Raw genomic sequence first — 13,200 nt, 5'->3', positions numbered from 1 at the left:
CTCGGTGAAAATGAGTTTGACCCCCCCTATCTTAAGGGCAGTCACAGTGCAGAGTGATCAGCCCTATTCTCATTTGCACAAGGAAAGATTAGAAGTAATGGGATGAAACAAAGGGAGGAGACATAGATTAGATATTAGAAAAAACTTTCTGATAGTGAGGGTGATCAATAAGTGCAACAGGTTACCACAGGAGGTCGGGAATTCTCCTTCAATGGAAGTGTTCAAACAAAGGCTGGACAAATATTTGTCTGGGATGATTTGGTGAATCCTGCACTGAGCCGGGGGTACAGACCAGATGACCCTGGAGGTCCCTTCCAACTTTATGATTCTATGAAAAAATCAGTATGCGGTGTGACCACTCTGTCTTCAAAAGAGAATCAATTCCTCTGTGTAGACTTGCAAAAAGTCAGGGATTTTGTAGGATTATAGTCAGGTGTATGATTATTTAATTATACCAAACAGGTGATAATGATCTGCATCTTCATATGTAGGTTGAAACAGTCATTAACTGAAATTAAAAATAGCAGTGTAGGAGGCTTAAAACTGGGCGAGAAATTACCAAACTTTGCCATAAAGGTGAGGTTGTGGAAGACAGTTTCATGTCACAGGTCATACACCATGGCAAGACTGAGCACTGCAACTAGACAAAAGTTAGTTATGCTGGTTCATTTACACTCTCACAGGCAAAGATTTCAAAGCAAACCAAGTTTTTTAAAAAAATATTCTTACTTAGCAGCATTTTTTTCCACACCTGCCTAAAACCTTTGCACAATGCTATATAATCTGTTTTAGGGTGCGTTCACACGAACGTATATCGGCTCGGTTTTTACGCCGAGCCGATATACGTTGTCCTCATGTGCAGGGGGGGGGAGGCTGGAAGAGCCCAGGAGCAGAAACTCAGCTCCCGCCCCCTCTCTGCCTCCTCTCCACCCCTCTGCACTATTTGCAATGGGGAGAGGCGGAACGGGGGCGGGGCTGATTCCCGGAACTTAGCCACGCCCCCGTTCCGCCTCCTCTCATTGCAAATAGTGCAGAGGGGCGGAGAGGAGGCAGAGAGGGGGCGGGAGCTCAGTTTCTGCTCCTGGGCTCTTCCAGCCTCCCCCCCCCCCTGCACATGAGGACAACGTATATCGGCTCGGCGTGAAAACCGAGCCGATATACGTTCGTGTGAATGCACCCTTAAAGTGGCCCAAATTCACCTTCTTGAATCATTAGGCCAGTTTTCCAACAGACTTTAGCAGTGCCCCATTAATCATCATGTAGACAGGGTAATAGTAGGTTCTTGAATTCCTTTCTGTGTTGCCTGCATATCATTGGATCTTTATTTCATGCAAATGCTTGTTTACGGCTTGCAAGGAAATGACTAGATGGACATTGTCTTCATTCGGCCTTACGAACTATGTTACTATGTATAATAAGATTTTATTATGTAATTGCCTCGCAGGTAAACCCCTCACTTGAATCCACGTGTTGACTGCACTGCAAGGTGTCTGCACTACATCCTTGTGTTATTTTCTGCATATCTATATATGTTCTGCTCCCTATGTAGTCTATTGCTGAATCAACTTTATACCATTTTGGCTGTTTCCCTTTGCTCTGTGCTGCATTAATACTTTATGTAGTAGTGCTGTATTTTCTGCTGATGCCACACTATCTTGTTTGGAAATAAGGTACTTTGACATAGAGCGCCAACTTTTCTGCTGTTTAGAAAGAAATCAGCAATGATTTATATAACTTTATTATAAGAATAGTTCATTCCGCTAGTGTTATGCATAGACTGATAACCTGTGTTGGGCATTTAGGAACTGTGTCAAAGCCAATCATACAGTATGTCCACCTTATACTCCAGAGCTGCAGTAATGATTCTGCAGGCTTCAGAGCTTAAATCCCACAGCAGTCCCTGCTTGTTCAGTATCTGCATAGAGCAGTGATTTGCATTCTGAGAAGTGTCATCTTTAAACCAGGAACTGTATCATAATGTGATTCAGCAAACAGTAATTGCCAAACTGCGCTGTAGAACGGGGCCTAAATTAAGCTGCTGAGGCTAGGTTCGCATCTGTGCTGAAATCTCCGTTCGGAGGTTCCGTCACCGTTCAGGTGATACATCTCTTTGTCTTCCGGTAAAATACTGGGCAGCTGAGTGGAAACCGAACAAACCCCATTATAGTTAATGGGGTCCATTTGGCGCTGTTCTGTACAGTTATAAGACGTAGCCGGTTGGCTAGGGAATTCTTCTTTCTGAATGGAGCAGGAAAGCGGAACCCCCAATGCCTGTGAAATCTATCTGGTAACAAGCTTGCTGATGGCTTCTAATGACAAGAAGCATAAGTGTGGTTTCACACGGGCCAGAAAAATTACGTGATCTATGCAACATGTGAGAGTGAGTAAAAATGCAGAATTATGAAACCAATGATTTTCAGTAGTTTTCTTCACATTTGAAATGTTTTCACTGATGTGATGTTGCGAGATAAAAAAATCGCGGCATGTTCTATCTTTTTTATCTCCCATGTTTCCCTATGCAGCCTTCCTTTTTATTGCATCGCAAAGCATGAACTTGTGATTTTCATGTGATGCGATCTGTTTTTAACATTAGAAACTCCTATTGACTGTCACGCTAAAAAAATGGTGGAAAAATCACTCGGAAAAAACACGCAAAAAAATCGCAAGTGGCAGCAATGTTTTTGTAAGAAAAAGCAGCGCTGATGCTCAAAAATCGCGGGAAGGAAATTGTAATTTTGCTGCAATTTTCTCACAGCAAAATCGCGATTGCTGTATGGAGCTAGCCTAAGCCTGCTTTCACACGGGCTGCAAAATTGCGCGGTTTATAGCATTGTGACAGCACTACAAAATGCATGTATGGGAAGCCCATGGTTTCCAATGGGTTCTTTCACATTAGCAATGTTTTGTCTGATGCTATGTTGCTAGAAAACAAATCACGGCATGCTCTATACAGCCACGATTTGCGATGTTTTGTAGCCCTATGGAGCCTCTTTGTTTATCACATCGCATAGCTTGAACAATTAACTTTCTTGTGACAAACTGACATGATTTTATTGCAGATAGCAGCAACGCGATGCGAGATTCTTTCACAATAAAAAGCATCACTGAAGCTACAAAATCGTGTGTACAAAGCTGCGATATCACGATTTTGTAGTGCCGATATCACTGTCACCCGTGTAAAAGAGACCTTCTAGTAAAAGTACTATGACAATTCCATGAGAATCAAAGTGCTAACGACCACTTGTCCATCTTTCCGTGTGTGACGTGGGAGTTAAATGCAGAGCCTGACGGTACTGGTACATCTCGACGCCACCAGGAAGTACTGGTGGAGACAAGAGTGACAGCCGGGGGATGCCCCCTCTACCTCATTGGCTGCTTGAATAGTTCCCCTGCAGGTCCTGGCTGAAGCTCCCCACTGCTGCAGTAAGTATCTGTTGCCCTTCTCCGCTGCTGCTGCTCCTGGCTCCCTCCTGTGGCATGTCCCCTGGTCCTTGTCCGCTGCTGCTCCCGGCTCCCTTCAGTGGTGCGTCCCGGGCCGCCTGCTGCTCCCGGCTCCCTCCAGCTGCTCCCGGCTCCCTCCTGTGGTGCGTCCTGTGGCCCTTCTCTGCTGCTGCTGGCTCCCCCCTGTGACTCATCCCGGGCTGCGCTTTCTGCGCTTCTGATGCTCTCGCTGTGTCCACCATTGTTCCGGCTCCCTCCTGTCATGGCTTGCGCTGTCCTGGCTCCCTCTTGTGCCACAAAGGTTAGGCTTTGGGATTGTTTAGGTGCTAGCCTTACATTAAAGTATTTACAACAAATAATGTAACCCTAAAAGGAAAATTATCCCTAGCCCTAACCGTCCACGGCTAAGACCTTTGAGACGTCAGCCTATGGGGAGCTACGGGTGTGACAGGGGCGTTCCTGCATCCAAGCCCTGTCAAACCCCTAGCTTCCTGGTGGCGTCAAGATACACCATTACCGCACCTGACAGCACCTGTGATGTCAGTTCCTGGCTCTTAGCTCTGCCCCTTAATCACATGATTGTGATGTCATCACAGGTCCTTTATCCTTGTGTACTGAATGAGGGATTATGAGTGGACTACACCCCCCACAACCCCCTGCGGCCTCAGTTGCTATGGATACAGCAATAGTCAGTCTGGCAGTTTGTAGTTTGTTGTGAGACAGCTGCACACCTGTGTGGAGACTCCAATAAATGATGCCTCACAAATTTACACATACATAGCTTGTGTGCTGACAGGACCTGTGAGGATGTCTTCGCCATGTGATCAGTCACATGGACTCTGAGCTGAATAAGGGTTTATGGGCGGACTACATCCCCCACAAACCCCCATGACCTCAGTTGCTATGGATACAGCAGTACTCAGTCTGGCAGTTTGTAGCTGGTTGTGAGACAGCTGGATACCTGTGTGGAAACTCCAATAAATGACACCTCATAAATGTCCACATACATAGCTGGCGGTGCATATTGACCCACAACATTGAAGCATAGTCCTTCACCACTATCTCCACATCTCCTGAACGTGATATCATGACATCTCAAGTGCTAATGCCGCCAACACCAGTCCAACCTTCATGTAATTGTGAACCGTTGTCCAATGTTGAAACAAACTGTTGCTGTTGTGCAAACATGTCACCACAGAGGGCTCAACACCATCGCGAAGCTAATGTAGCTTACATGACACAGAGATAAGCCATGATTTCACCTCAGCCACCAGCTGAAGTTCCTAAATTACATGCTGCTCATATGCGAAAGCAATGTAGCAGAGCTGTGCGTGTGTGACGTGCATGTAGCAGATCTGTGGGTGTGTGACGTAGCAGAGCTGTGTGTATGTGTGTACGTGGTGTGCATGTATCAGAGCTGTGTGTGTGATGTGCATGTAGCAGAGCTGTGTGGTGCATTGCGTCACCAGAAACACTAGTACTATAATTTCCTAATAATTAGTAGTATTTTTCAAATACAGCACGTGACTCTCTGATAGGAGAACAGATACGTATGTATTATACGAACATGTGCATGAGCCCATACTTTACAATATTATATGTTTGTATTAGTAGGTATCATACTTTGCTTGCTGAACTTTAAAGGAAATGTCCACCTTCTGACACCATCTGGTTTCAAGGTCATATTTTTCTGAAACAGAAAGTTCTGGTTTATTTCTTATTGCAGCTTTATAGGGGTGAAAGATCTGTTTTTCAAATACAGAGGTCCAAATCCTCTGTACAAACATGGCGTTAATTTTATTGTTTATGTCTGTTTGGTAGGTGGAGGTAAGTAGAACTAGGGAGTTTACTGCATACGGTTTTATTAGTCTGGGCTCACACACATTTGGTTGCATCCAGCCAGTTGTTTTATGCTGGAGCCAGACATAACTGATGACATTTGTGTGCACTTTGCACAGTGTTTCAGCGCCCACAGCCTGAAATAGCCGGATAGAAATACACTGCATGCAATGTTTTTCTGCCCTGCACAGGGTGACATCCATCTTCAAATCCAATGTGCCAAATGCCATGAATGAGTTTTCTATGGGATCAGTTCTGACCTCAGTTTCCTTCCAGTGTTTCAATATGACGGTGGAGTAAAGAAAAAAAGAGATGCCCGGACATATGGGAATCTCGTCTTTTCGCATTCAATACCTATGTAGTATATAGTAAAGTCCTAAATAGAAATGAGCGAACCAACTCGGTAAGGCAGTTACTTGAGTGAGCATCGATTTTCTCGAGTAACTACTTAGTGATCCGAGCAGGCTCGGGTGGGCTGCACAGGGCGGGGGGAGCGGAGCGGGAGGAAGAGTAAGAGAGATCTCTCTCTCTTATCCCCGCTCATCCCTGCAGCCCATCCGAGCCTGCTTGGATCACTAAGCAGTTACTTGAGAAGAGCGATGCTCGCTCGAGTGACTGCCTTACCGAGTAAGCTTGCTCATCTCTAGTCCTAAACTTCACCTAGTGGTGGCTGCATGGCAGCATAGAGATAGAATTGTATCATTTAATTACAATTTTAGGATTCTGAAACGGATTGCATTCTGACTACAACGAGAATGTATTATGCAATTAATAGCAATTAATTTTGTGTCTGTGTATAGATAGATAGATGATAGATAGATAGATAGATAGATAGATAGATAGATAGATAGATAGATAGATAGATAGATAGATAGATATGAGATAGATAGAAAGCTAAGATATTAGATAGATATAAGATGCTAGACAGATAGATAGATAGATAGATAGATAGATAGATAGATAGATAGATAGATAGATAGATAGATAGATATGCGATAGATAGATAGATAGATAGATAGATAGATAGATAGATAGATAGATATGAGATAGATAGATAGATAAATAGATAGATAGATGCATGCACACAAACTGGAAAATCTGAATTTTGTTTGGTGTAAGCATGCTGGGTATACTATACACTCCACTATAACCGCTATAGCTCTGCCACTGTTTTTTTATGTCTATATTGAACTAATGTCTTAGGAAATCTTAGCATCATTTCTATAGGAATACATCTTAAAAGTGAATTGGTAAGATCATAAACTTCATGATTGTTCTTCGCCAGGTCTAATAAAAGCACACAGGAGCTGTGTAATTGTTCCAGAGGAAGACTACAATTGTTCCAAGATCCTGTTTAATTATTCCTTTTAATGCTCCATTAAAACTCATTGGTCTTGTGTATTGAGTGTGAAGAGAGCGTACACAAGGGAAAAGCGGAGGAAAGAATCAGGTAGACGTATGTCTTTAATAACAAGTATGAAATCTGGGGTTAAATTCAGATATACAATATATATACACTATATAAAAAAAATCTAGCACCTAGAAGAAGTTGTTGGAATGGAATGGAAGTTTCTCTGTGTGATTGCAACGTTAATATAACTATATGATTACAATATCAGAGCAAAAGGATAATATATTGCGGAAAATTGAGCACTTGAAGGGAAGGTCTAGTACCCTGTTGGGCAGTCTCTAGCTTTGATTCAAGATGCGATATGGGCATACAGGTTCTATATGGTTTCCTGCAGCATATTGGTCCACATTTGATGTAGCTGAGCTTCTAGAACTTGCAAAGTCATAGGCTGCTGAAGTTGACATCCCAGATGGTCCCATACATGTCGTATTGGCAATAAATCTGGCAACCGGGCAGGCTACGGAAGTGTGGCAATGTTGTGGAGACATTCCTGTGAACCCCTTATGTGTGCGGTCAACCATTGTCCTGCTGGAAAATGCCTCTAGGAGGCCCTACCATGAGAGGAACACATGTGGCTGCAGGATGTCCTGAACATATCGCTGAGCTGCCATTGTTCCTCGTACCACTACTACGGGTGACCGGCTGGCCCCCCAGACCATCATACAAGCAGTGTTCTACTCCATAGCAAAGGCAGGATTGAGGCTCTCACCCCTAGGTCTCCAGACACAAAAACAGCCGTCGTCCCTGCTAAAACTAAACCTGATTTTGTTGCTGAAAATAACCCGGTTCCACTCTGTTGCAGTCCAGTTTTGTTGTTGGATCTGCTCATGCTTGTCGGACGATCAAATGATCCTTTCTACTGGTCGTCTGTCAAGGGTTTCTTGAGCCTGGTCACCTTGTGTGAGAGCCCTCATATCCATTTTTCCTAACACCTCCTAACAGTCTTGTCAGAAGAGGCCAGGTGGTGGGCAATTCGTTGATATGCGTATTCAGCTTTTCATATTCCAATAATGCACTCCTCTCAAACTCTGATAACTTGGTAAAATCTCTTTGATTGCATCATAGAGGTGTCTAGAGGTTGACAAGCTCTACACAAGCAGAAAAAGAGGTCCACTACACAAGTAGCCACTTCTGAGAGCCTTTTATAGGCCAAGGGTGGAACTACTTTTTGTGCCATCGATGGTAAAATGACAACTCCTTCTAGGCGTTTGATTTTTTATTTTACAAAGCATGTGTATATATACAGTATATATCAGATATTACCTTGGAAATGATGCATAAAGAGAGGTACAGATGTACTAAGCATTCACGAAAAAATGTTTGAATGGGCTTGGTTTGTCATGGTAGGAGATGCTCTTAGATGGTGGCACTTCCACACTCCCTTCTGGTTCATGGAAATTACTCCTGAGTGGTAGAAGCCCCTCCTCATAGTAATGTCTATATGTTCTAAAAGAGCTTATGGACAGTGGTTGTGTACATGAGATGACCCCTTTAAGGATCTATCAGAAGATGTAACTGAAAGGACATCTCTTTGATATTTAGCTCTTTTGCCCCATACATGGTCCAGGTCTTCACACAACTGTCCAAAAGATTGGATCTTGTATAGTCAACTTGATGGTGTCAATATAAAACAAACGTTTAGCATTTGGAGGAGCTGATGCTTTATACAACTTCTCTTTCATTTAATTATATTAATGGGTAGATAGAGATGCTGTCTCTGCATTGAACATCAGAATTTGATTGGTGGTGGTGGGGTTAGCATTTGGCAAGAGTGGGAGCATCTGATAAATTATGTCACTTAAGCGGGTCATACAGAAGGAGTAGCATACACAGAACAGTTGAGACTGATGGTAAAGATCACACTGGACCCTCCATGCTTCATAGTGCAGTAGATTTCTGTATTTGTCACATACTAGCAAATAAGATGGGAAGTATAATTCCCCTCTCTTCAAGGACTTCATTGTTCATCATATGCCCTTGCATATGCTTAGTCAAATAACTTGCAGTACTCTGGGTCATATCCTGAGAACTTGTGTCCTATTGAGTACCATAACTATGAATAGATGGTCCAACTATTAGACCAGCATTTGTTTTACACCACAATACTGCACCATGCAAGGCTATATTCATGGGATGGAAAACTTGATATGCTTGCAATGGAGATAGTATTTGTCTTGAAGTATAGAAAAATATGGCTTCCACTGTTTATCCTCTCCCCTCACAAAAGGTCTAGTTTTATATCTAATCTGCTGAGAAGTCAGTTAAGGTAATATACCCTCAACAAAGGGTAACATGATGTCCATTATGGGTGGACACAGCTGTAAATTGTTGCTTTTAATATTGGAAATGTTAAAGTGGCAGTAGGGCGCACAAGAGAAAAGACTGGAGACATTAAATACTGATAGCCGTGATGTTATTTTTAGTTGTTGAAGCTTCGGTGTAACTTTTTCTTAATATTTTTTTTTGCGTTCTCCCTGATTCTGACTGACTTTTACTTAATGGCCATTTTGACAAGAAGTTACGGAAAATAAACAAGAGGGTGATCCTTTGCACAGCTCTATATAGTAAATGAAGTTACATGGCAGGAATATGAGTTGTACTGAAATGCAGCAGCTTCTTTATGAAATACAATTCACTTGTCAATTTGCAAACGTAACACGTCAAACCAGTGTTTTCTCTTTGCTGTATTGATTAGAATCTCTGCACTTACAGTCAGGACTTGCCAGTTCAGTCAAGGGGTATGACACTGACAGAGCCATAGACAACACTTATCTGTTAATCAGTGGTAACCAAAAGTCCTATTGTTTTACAGACCCATGAAAAGCGACATAACATCAAGGCTCAAAGAGAATCTCTCAGCAGCATTACAACTGACTAGGGATGTACATAGACGACAGAGAGCTTCTTCCCCCATACAGTACTTGATGTCATTTCCCTTTAAATATCCTTGATAGGGACTCTGCTTCTATGATCCCGTAAACTGAAGCTATACGTTCATAGGAGCTGGGGTGCTGAATCTGGGGATGTCACTCTCATTCTCACATTCCTCTCCCTTACTCCAGCCACCCACCCACAATGCAGCCGCTCATTGTACACGTATACAGTAGACTAGTCATTCATGCACTCATAAAAAAGAAGACTAGCCCTATCATTATGAAAGCATGCATGAGTAGTCTGCTGTATACGCTCAGACAGTGGGGGAATGGAGAGGAAGTTTTGACAGTGACATCCAGAGACTCAGCACCCCAGTTCCTAAGAGCCAATAACTTTAGTTTATGGAAATACCATTGGCTTATATTCCCAGTCATTGTTACAAGGCCTGTTAAAGGGTCTGACATTGACTTGCAGTAATGCTACTTTCTCACATTCAATTTTCACACAGGTTTTGTGCAGGTTTTTTCTGCAACTTGTGGAGGAGATTTTTAAAATCTGATCCCCTTGGCTGCTACCGTAAATGCAGCGAAATTTCCAAGTGGAGGGTCCGCACGTAAATTTCATGGCGAATCTGCTCCCATGTGAACCTGTTGCGTCTGCCAGATGCACCTCACCACAACACAGATGCACTAGTTCTGAAACCAGAAATACTGCGCAACTGCACACACTGAACACCAAAGGGACAGTAAATGCATTACTAAACTCATGGACAGACATAACATAAGGACTGACAAATGGCCAAAGCATTCAACTTGCATACCAGAACGCAAAACCAGATGGAATAGCTATCATAAATACGAGGTATTAGTTTGTGCATTGGCTAAGTCACTTAAGCCTGCAAGCCCACTTCAAAGGTCCTCGTTATCTTGTGGGTCCCTGCTCTAATGAGATAACATCCACATGACACCTGCCTGTAAGCTGGGTGATTGTCCTGATAAGGACGGCCCTGCACTGAAACCTTAAGACCTAACTCGCCCAGAGATGGTAAACAGTTCACAGCAACACACTAGGGATAGCATGTAACGCAGAACAGGACTGTTCAAACCTAATGTCTGGCTAGCTGCGCAGACACACCAATCGCACTGCTGTTCACACACATATATACTGAACATGCCTGTTCACACCTGATGTCTGGCACCTGCACAGACACTGAACATGACACTATTCATACCTATACACACACACAACACATAACAGGCATGCAAGAAAACCAAGCCCTAGATTGGAGATATACCAGCTTCCTCTTGCAGGGGGACTGGTATATATATGCAACAGACCAGTAGAGATTGGCTGGTAGGAGATGTCCACACCGAGCCAGCACAATTATTCCACATCTGTGAAGGTGTGCTCCTGGAAACCTGTAGAACAACAGATCCCAGCAGCACAAACCTGACAGGACCCAGGCTTATAGTGTTTTTTGGCTCCTGCCGAGATACACTGGGGCCGGAGTGAAAGTGTTGCTCCATCCCCTGTGTAGCAGTCAGCACTCATAATTGCAGGCATAGCTCTCATTAAAATCAATGGTAGTTGCATCTGTAGTGACCAGTGCTCGTAATTGCAGGTGCAGCTCCCATTGATCGTGTTGTATGCTTGAATGTACAACCCCAATTCCGAAAAAGTTGGAAAGGCTCGATTGCCATCTAACCTTGCAGCAAGCCAAATTAGAATATAGAGGAGCAAAAAATATTCATGTGCACGCTGATTGAGCAGCCACTCAACTCAACCTAGGGTGAGGGGTGACTGCTAACAAACCCAGCCCGTACAATGTGAACCGATACCAAGATGACCGCCATGAATAGGTGCACCACACATACAGGCGTACAACCCACACTGACTAAGCAGTGGATTGCCCTGCATAAATAAGTATGCCACACTGGCATACCATCCTGGGCTCCTCTAGCATCTATAGCAAACCGCATGCATAGAAAACACACACTGATAAATGTGGGTGTTAGGATTGTAGGCCCAAAAAACGTAAGCTGCCGCGTACGCCAGAACCTGCGCTATCTCACATCTTGGTATCGGTGTTATAAGTGCTGCCCATGGAGAACACAGCATGCAGTTCATCTTATCTTATCATCCTAAAGGAAGAGAATTTCATGCAGACCTGAAGTCAGCGATGGACGAAAAGTGGACGGTAAGTGCATGAGGGGCGCACATTTACACACTGATTATTATTATTAATTTTTAGCGATAATTGTTGTGTGTAAAAGGGACTTAACTTCTCACGTTCCTCAGAACGCATCGCCCGTTGTTATGTGATGCAAGGTTTCCCATTGAAAACAATGGTAAACACTTGTCAATCGTCCACCTCAGTTGAAAGCCATGTTTGAAGGATCACAACTTCCCAGAAGTTATGGGAAGCATTTTTGATGGAAAAACGCCTCACATCCACGGTTACCTCGTACATATCAGGACGGGTTTCACAGCCCGATATCACACTTGCCCTTGTGTAGGAAGTCTAAGGAGATACACCAGAGAAGTAGAGACCAAAAAGATAAATGTCCAGTTCTCCAAAGAACCATCCAAGGTATACTCCCATCTGCAATGGAGCAGCACAGTAAGGGCTTTAACAGACAAACGTATGCACAATTACGCTAGCCGCAAGGGAGCCTATTTGTGCATGAATAAGGTTTGGAGATGGTAATAATAAGGCTGATACGCACAAGTCAGCGCATAGTAATATCATTTTTGTACTCACAATGCCAGTTCCCACGCAAGTAAGATACTCCTTTTCCATGTAATAGAATGGCTATTTAAAGCCTAATAAAGGCCAGCTGTCTTCTTTTCCCTGCTTTGTCTGCAGGGTCACACCCTTCGGGTGCTTTCAGATGAGTGTTTGCGTACATAGGTGCTCACAAAACCACGCATCTATTAGAACCATTGGTTCCCTATGGTGTGTGTTCACATGCCTGTGTTTTACAGGTATGCAAACACACGTACCTGCAAAATATAAGACATGCATGCACCATAGGTCCGTGGTGCATGTCAATATTCCCCAGCTGGCAGTCCCCTTGTCACTGAACACTGTGACAGTACTGTCACAGTGTTCAGTGACAAGGGGACTCCCCGTGGGGAGTAAAGAATCCCCTGCCACAGCTGTGACAGCTATGGCAGAGGATTTCTTCATCTCCACAGGGAGTAAAGAATCCCCTGCCATGGCTGTGACAGCTGTGGCAGAGAATTTCTTCATCTCCATGGGGCTGAAGAATTCCCCTGCCACAGCTGTGGCAGAAGTTTGCGATGTTCTCACATTGCTTTCAATGGGACCAGCGTTTCTGCAGCCCCATTGAAAGCAATGGGCTGCAGGCAAGCCCTGCAGGGATTTTCGGGGAAGGGCTTTAAGTATAAGCTCTTCCCTGAAAATCATCCCTAGAACGTGATAAAAAATAATCAGGCGTGTCCAGCTGTGTCTTCTCTCTGCACTGCTCTGAATCTCTTTCAGCATGCGGAGATTTAAAATCCCCACCTGCTGAAAGGGCTATATCTGATTGGCTGAGCACTCAGCCAATCACAGGCAGCACTCAGCCATTCATTGAATGACAGCTGAGTGGTGCCTGTGATTGGTCACAGCA

This window comes from Eleutherodactylus coqui, chromosome 6, assembly GCF_035609145.1.
Source record: "Eleutherodactylus coqui strain aEleCoq1 chromosome 6, aEleCoq1.hap1, whole genome shotgun sequence".
Taxonomy (NCBI): domain Eukaryota; kingdom Metazoa; phylum Chordata; class Amphibia; order Anura; family Eleutherodactylidae; genus Eleutherodactylus; species Eleutherodactylus coqui.
The sequence above is the reverse complement of the archived record's forward strand: the minus strand, read 5'-3'. Positions refer to the sequence as shown.